The 7,381-nt window shown below is 39.7% G+C and overlaps 1 pseudogene; it reads right to left on the reverse strand.

The window, feature by feature from the left end:
* Positions 1-364: 364 nt before the first annotated feature.
* LOC107132754 (nuclear pore complex protein Nup50-like) lies at positions 365-1,628 on the reverse strand (annotated as a pseudogene).
* Positions 1,629-7,381: the final 5,753 nt, after the last annotated feature.

Here is a 7,381-nt window from a genome sequence, read left to right on the forward strand (position 1 = left end):
TGCCCGGAAAATCCCATGGATGGAGGAGCCTGGTAGGCTGCAGTCAATGGGGTTGCTAAGAGTCAGACACGACTGAGCGACTTCACTTTCACTTTCCACTTTCATGCATTGGAGAAGGAAATGGCAGACCACTCCAGTGTTCTTGCCTGGAGAATCCCATGGACGGAGAAGCCTGGTAGGCAGCAGTCCATGGGGTCGCACAGAGTCGGACATGACTGAAGCGACTTAGCAGCAGCAGCAGTGAGACAATTTTAGGCACTCCCAGATACACCTGGAGAGATTATGAAGTAACGCAGAGATGCAACATATTTTGAATATTAAATATTAATGTGACATTACATATTATCACAGACTCTCTCCGTCTTTTAAGTAAATTTCATTTTTTAGAGCAGTTATAGGTGGAATCAAAGCATTCATTGGTATATTTCCTAAATTCGTGTCTTCCTAAACTAAATGCTATGCTTCTGATTGTTATAGGTTTTAATGCAGGGTATCTATACCCTTCTATTTAAATTCATTTTCTTGTAAAATAGCTTATACTTTCTGGAGTGAAAAGCATCTTCTTTTGAGTAATAACTATTTTGAGTGGTTCATCAACCTTTCCTTTATTTCTACCTTTACTTTCATTTCTGCTACCTTCTGCTTGGTTCACCACTGTTTTAGTGAAAAGTGGTGAAGAAACTGATTTACTTTGTGTAATATTTTTGCCAAAATAACACTGGAGTTGCCAAAGGAAAATAAAGATCCAATCAGAGAGAGAGAGAGAAAGCTTAACAAGCCCAAAACAAAGGCATCCATTTTCTTGCAAAGGCATCTGGTAATGGGTTGCTTCTAGTAATGGGTCCGTTTTCTCTTCAGGCACAGATTTCACCTTCTTTTCAGATGAAGTTTCAGTTTTGCTGTCATGAAACAAAAATGATGGTTCTCATTGTAATTTGGTTGAAACAAACAGGGAAAGGGACTGTGTTTCAACCAACATTTTATTAGTTTCATTTTGATAATTATTACTGCCACTGTTCCCATGTTCAATGTTTGCTAAATAAATCTGACAGTCTTTAAAGACAGGTGTCAGGTCAGAGTGGGTTTGACCCACTCTGGGTCAAAGATTGAGGAAAGATTGAGGGCAGGAGAAAAAGAGGACAACATAGGATGAAATGGTTGGAAGGCATCGTTGACTAGATGGCCATGAATTTGAGCAAACTCCAGGAGATAGTGAAGGACAGGTAAGCCTGGCATGCTATAGTCCATGGGATGCAAAGAGTCGGACACAACTGAGCGACTGAACAGCAACAATTCACAATCTATCGTGAAGAGAAAGTTTAACACAGCTAACTTCTTGTTAGTCGCATTCCCTTGGTATGCTTTATCTCAATAAATACAGTGTAAATGGGGATATTAGTTTTGGAATTTGAACTCTCTATCTTACCATTTGCAGTAGTAGAATCAAATGCTGTCTTGGTCCATGTCCCAGCCTTTGGACTAATGAGAGAAGAGGTACCAGTTATCACTCTTACCATTTGATAGTCCTTGTGAAGGTTGAATCTCAGTGCCATTACCAAATCCAAAAAACTCTTGGCTCCTCCAGAAAGTCCAACCAAATCTTTAAAGCCTTTAAAAAGCCCTTCCATTGTCAGATTGAATTTTAACATTTCTACATTTTGCTTTTTCTTAATGACTCTATTCCTCAAGACTTCCTCACTGACCACAGAGAATGTGCCCACATCTTCTGGTTTGTAATCTTGATCCCAGTTCCTATCTGCTTATTCCTTTTCTGTGATTCTTTTGGCAGATCCAAGGTCACCCTAGAGGAGCTCGGGTCTAAGGTAGCTGCTGGTCTCCTGGAAGAGCATTTGGCTGCTCCCAGTTAATTTCTGGGGCTTGTCTTATGCCCCAAATTTTATGATTCTTAAGCCTAGCGTCTAAAACACCATTTCCCCCAGGGGCCTCAGTGTGAGTAGGAGACCCTTCCACTTGGCTAAAGACAACTTTAGTAACAGCGCCAAGCTCCAGGCTGCCACCTTGTAACTACGAGGGCATTTTATACTTTTTATTTACCAAATCTGGCAGCCCTACACTGGGGAGTGAGATATTCCAGGGACGGGATGAAAGATATAGTCAAGACTCAGCAAACCAACTTCATCCATAGGATCTAAGAGGATTGGCTTGTTTGTATGGAAATATAACCAAGATCCCTGCACGGGGGTGGTACATGGGGCTTAGTTTCTGTTGAAAGCCCCTAAATAAGGGAAAATCACCTGGGGAGGGGGAAGTGTTTTCTATACCTGAACCAAGTATCCTGAAAGCAACTATTTTGAATCAGGATTACCTAAAAGTGGCAAAATTGTTTTCCCTTGAATAAAAATAAACATTCTTGGGAAAGATGAAGTTACATTTCAGAAAATATGAATTTATGATTGTAGATTTTAACCTGTGACCATTGCTTCTTTGAGAAATCTTGCCAGTTCCAAGATATATTAGCAGGACTGCAGGTAGCCAGAGGGCAGGAGCAGTCACACCCCACACAGCGTGGGCGAGAGAGAGACTTTGCTTCTGCGGCAGTCACCACCACGGCAGGTCCCTGGATGCTCGCCCACTTCTTCCCCAGAGGATCCAAGAATACCCAACACTAAGTTCTCTGTGACAGTTTGCAACAAAAGCAGAGGGGTCTCAGAAACAAAGGGACTTCCATAGGCGTGAAGTTGTTTTAGATAAAGTACGGGAGAGGTGACAAGATCTGAGCTCTGATGGCTTCTCGGAAGGCAAGACAACCTTTGTGTCAGCGGATTCATAACTTAGAAAATGCCCAAATAAAGAATTAAATATTTTCTATTTAATTGACTTTCCTGAAAGGCAACACTTGTGTTTATAATTTATTTATTTTAAAAAAGTGGTAAAGAATCTGCCTACAATGCAGGAGATGCAGGAGACACAGCTTTGATTCCTGGGACCGGAAGATCCCCTGGAGGAGGAACTGGCAATCCACTCCAGTATTCTTGCCTGAAAAATCCCGTGGATAGAGGAGCCTGAGAGGTTACAATTGGAAGGGTCACAGAGTCAGACATGACTGAGCAACTAAGCACAAATTTTCTTTTCAAAATAATATCCTTATTTTTAATAACAAAAACACAAATAGTCATAAAAACTTATTTAAAAGAAAACAATAGCAATCTCTTACCTCACAGTTCTTCATCCAGATCCCTGCTGCTGCTGCTGCTGCTGCTGCTAAGTTGCTTCAGTCGTGTCCGACTCTGTGCGACCCCATAGACAGCAGCCCACCAGGCTCCCCCATCCCTGGGATTCTCCAGGCAAGAACACTGGAGTGGGTTGCCATTTCCCTCTCCAATGCCCGAAAGGGAAAAGTGAAAGTGAAGTCGCTCAGTCGTGTCCGACTCTTAGTGACCCCATGGACTGCAGCCCACCAGGCTCCTTCATCCATGGGATTTTCCTAGTATCTAAAATTTACCTGAGATCTTTTCTTTGCCACTTACTACTATTCTGACTACAAGTTTATACCTTTTGTTATTCTACATTCATTCAAATGGGGTTTGTGGCCCATTTCCAGATAAATATGTACGTCTTCAATATGGAGTCTGGAAGTCTGAGTGTCTTTGTAATTCTTCATGGTGGAAAGCACAGTGAACTATCCCAAAGGACAAATTAGTAAACAAAACTGAATGTTACTGAGCACATAGAAGCAAACAGCTGCTCTGAAAAACAGAGACTGGGAAATTCCCATTGGTAAATCTGTTTTTAGTGATGACCAAATACCTGTGGTCTGGATCTGCTGCACATCAATGTTCTTGTAGCTCTTCAAGCCATGTGTAAACAGGCTCCGAAGTTATTTGGAGATCCACAAGAGAGTCACAGTACATGTATGAAAGCGGTGGGGCAGCCAATGTTTCAGTGCCAGGTCTCTCTGCTTTACTAGGCGATAGAGTCAGTCACAAGGTCTTCCCTCTGTGTGCTTATGGAGAAAGTAATCTCTGACGTCCCTTTCTCTTCTTATGAGGACACAACTCTTGTGGATAGGGCCCCCTCCTTTGACCTCATTTATCCTTAAATACCACCTTAAAATACCAAGAGATGGCTCATACCTCCTTAAAGGGCTTATCTCCAAATATGGTCAAATTCGGGGTTAGAACTTCAACATATGAAAAGGGATGAGCCATAACAAACAAAAATCATCTAAGTAAATATCCAATGGTTACATGTTGTTCATACATCAAAGTGTATATTTACTGCTCAGAGGGTAAGTCTGGGAAGGTTGAAAGCAGGAATTAAAGACACAAAGTTTTAGTTTTCCCTCAATTTCACTTGAAACTAAAAGCATGTCTGTAAATATGTTATTGCAAAGCAGGAGAATCAGCTCTATAAATCAGGATATTACATTACAGTTAGTAAATCTCTCTTCTAAAAGGAGGTATCCTTATCTGTTGTGATCTATTTTACAAAAATTCACTAAAAATAGATCAGAAAATTATTTGCTTCTGGAGACTATATAATCTCAGCAATCTCTACCCACAGATTAATTGCAACTCTGAGTGTACAGAAATTGAATAAAATGTTAACAGTAAGCCTGCTTCCCTTAGGAATTTAGTATATTACTAGAAATTATGGAAATAGCTTTTCATAAATTATTCTAGGAAAGTTTAAAACTGAATTTCCATATGTCTTCCATATTTTTCAGAGAAAATATTGACAAATTTTGTGGAAACATAATTTCCTTTAAAATCTAAATCAATTTACAACTGTATTTTCCTATTTGTGGTAGATTGTCACACTGATGAAAAGAATAAAAATAGCTATTATGCTGTTCTCTGTACTTATTAGTAATGGTGGAAGTTTTGTCACATGCAAACCCCCAGATTTATCACTGTTTCAAGATACTTTTAAACAGAATTCAGTCTAGAAACATTATGGGAGAAATGTCTCTTTTGAAATTATGGAAAACACTTATAAAATAATTATATCATTATAATATAAAAATAAGAAACATGTGCCTCAAATGGAATCGTTCATAAGCAGAGAAAGGCAGTGAAAAGGGTGGCTGAGTTATCTGAAGGGTGTGTGGCAGGAACAGGGTTTAGTGATGCCTGTTGCTGATTTCCTAAGCAGAGAAGGGATCAGTCTCCACTAACAGACCACTTAAAATAACCAAGAGAGATTCAGTTTATTTACAGTTTTGCAAGAGTCTGAACATCAGTATGTGATTTTTAATACATGGTAATATTTTGACGAATATAGTATTTTGTGAAATTTTGAACATTAACTTTGAAAAATAAGGGACTGACTGGGAAGCGTGGTCTGTGAATTACTTCACACAGATGTTTCTTTCAGTCACTATTAGTCGCTTTTCCCTCTTTTATCATAAATACATAAGAGGATCCTTCATGGGAGGAAGTTCTTGCGTGATTTCAGAAAAATTTTAAATTCAGTGCCTGTGGATCCACTCATTTAAGAGTCTGCATTGAGAGCATATGTGACGCCTTGTGCTTGGTGCTGGAACAGAGCGGGAAGGAGCCTACATTACCTTTGGCCCAGGAGTCCAGATCTGTGGGCACTTCAGAGTTAGACTTGTCCACTGAGACACACAAACTAGCTGTTTTTGATCTACTCGCATTCTAACTGCTCACTGCTGTCTTTTCACTGGTGTCTGTGCCAGAAAAGGTGCCTGAATCTCTCCCTGGCGATAATGGTACAGCAAGAATTCAGCTTGAATTTTCAAACAATCTTATTCCAGTGATATGTGTGTTTGTGCATATCTTGATTTCACATTCTAGTAAAAATCTGGCATATCATTTGACAGATTTTACAACCCCAAAGCAGACAAAATAAGCCAATATGAAGCCAACTAATCCAATTCCTGGATGTTTGTCTGCCCTACAAAGGGCACCATCTCTTCACACTATGCAACCGACCTGCCTAACCTGAGTAGCATCATAATATACGAGGCAGGGACTACAATAAAAACAGACTTGACCCAGGTCTAGGTTCTCAGAACTTTCACACATCATAAGCTCTGTAAATGCAAGCCTCTTAACCTGTAAAATAGAACAATATGACTTCATCTTTTCCAAAAGCCTACTGTGAGAGGCAGATAAGAAGGTAACACAAATGTTAGACCTTATTTATTATTTTGCTCCCACTGGCTTTTAAAATCCAGTCCATGATCTTTTTTCACTTTTAAGAACATTGATACTTAAACCAGTTCTCCTCCCTTCACCTGGATTCACTGTTCACGCTGAAGAGAAAGTACCTACAGCAGAATTCTTAAGAAGTTGGCCCTGATAACTTACCGTTTCCTCATTTTCCTCCTTTAAGCCAACTTCTTGGACCATCTTCTATATTGAAGAAACCTCGAGTCCTTATCCCAACCTACACTTACTCCTACATCTCTTTCAAATACACTTTCCCCAGGATATGACGTGAAATGACTGGAGACATATCACTTTTCAGACAACAAAACAAACGTTGGATTTTTTTGAATGGTCACAATTGCTGCACATTTGAGGTATGTATTTTATTATAGTCCCTGTGTCAGAAAATTATTTTTACACTTAATAAGAAGGGGGATTTTATAAGAAGTATAAAATCTGTTGTACAGCACAAGCTAGAAATACATTGGCCCACGTAAATAGCTACAAATATGAGATGTGGCTGGGTGTGGAAGGGTGAGTAGTGGGGATAAAGGGTAGAGGTTCTGTGTGGGAAGAAATCTCTTTTCTTATTTTTAACCTAAATTATTGTAACTTAGTAATTTTTTAAATTTATAAGCAGTCTGTCAATCTTATAAAGAATCTAAAAGCATTCTTGGTCATGATAAAAATAGAAAATCACATCTGGCCACCTCCATTGTGAAGTGAGGATAGTAGCCAAGAAAAGGGGATCCATGCCAGCCCCTGTGGGTCAGGAGACTCCAGAGAGCCTGACCACACAGATATGCACCTCCAGTGTCTGCTAGACAACTGAGGAAGACAAAATATTCAGGATTAGCATGATTTTTGCTTGAAGGTTCCAAGTGGAAGAGATAGACTACATAAAAAAATAATGGTGTTCTAAAAGTCACAGTTGACTTCAGAAATTCATAGCAGTCCCTATATTCATAGCCTTTGCCAATATGTCAATGCTGTGCTTTCATTTAGAGCACTTCAGAAACTCATTATTGACAGGATCAATTGATGTGGGCAATACAGTGAAGAGAGAAAGAGAATATGGAAAAGGTTGGTCTAGAAGAGACATATCTTTCTGTCCACATTCCGCTGGTGAGAGAGGCGGCCCTGGGAAATCTGGTTGCTGGTGAACAGCTGCTTTCCAGAGACAATTTCACAAGAAAGGGGAAGCACATGTTTGATGATTAGTCATCTCCGCCACAGCTAAATCT

This window comes from Bos taurus, chromosome 9 (assembly GCF_002263795.3).
Source record: "Bos taurus isolate L1 Dominette 01449 registration number 42190680 breed Hereford chromosome 9, ARS-UCD2.0, whole genome shotgun sequence".
Classification (NCBI taxonomy): Eukaryota; Metazoa; Chordata; class Mammalia; order Artiodactyla; family Bovidae; genus Bos; species Bos taurus.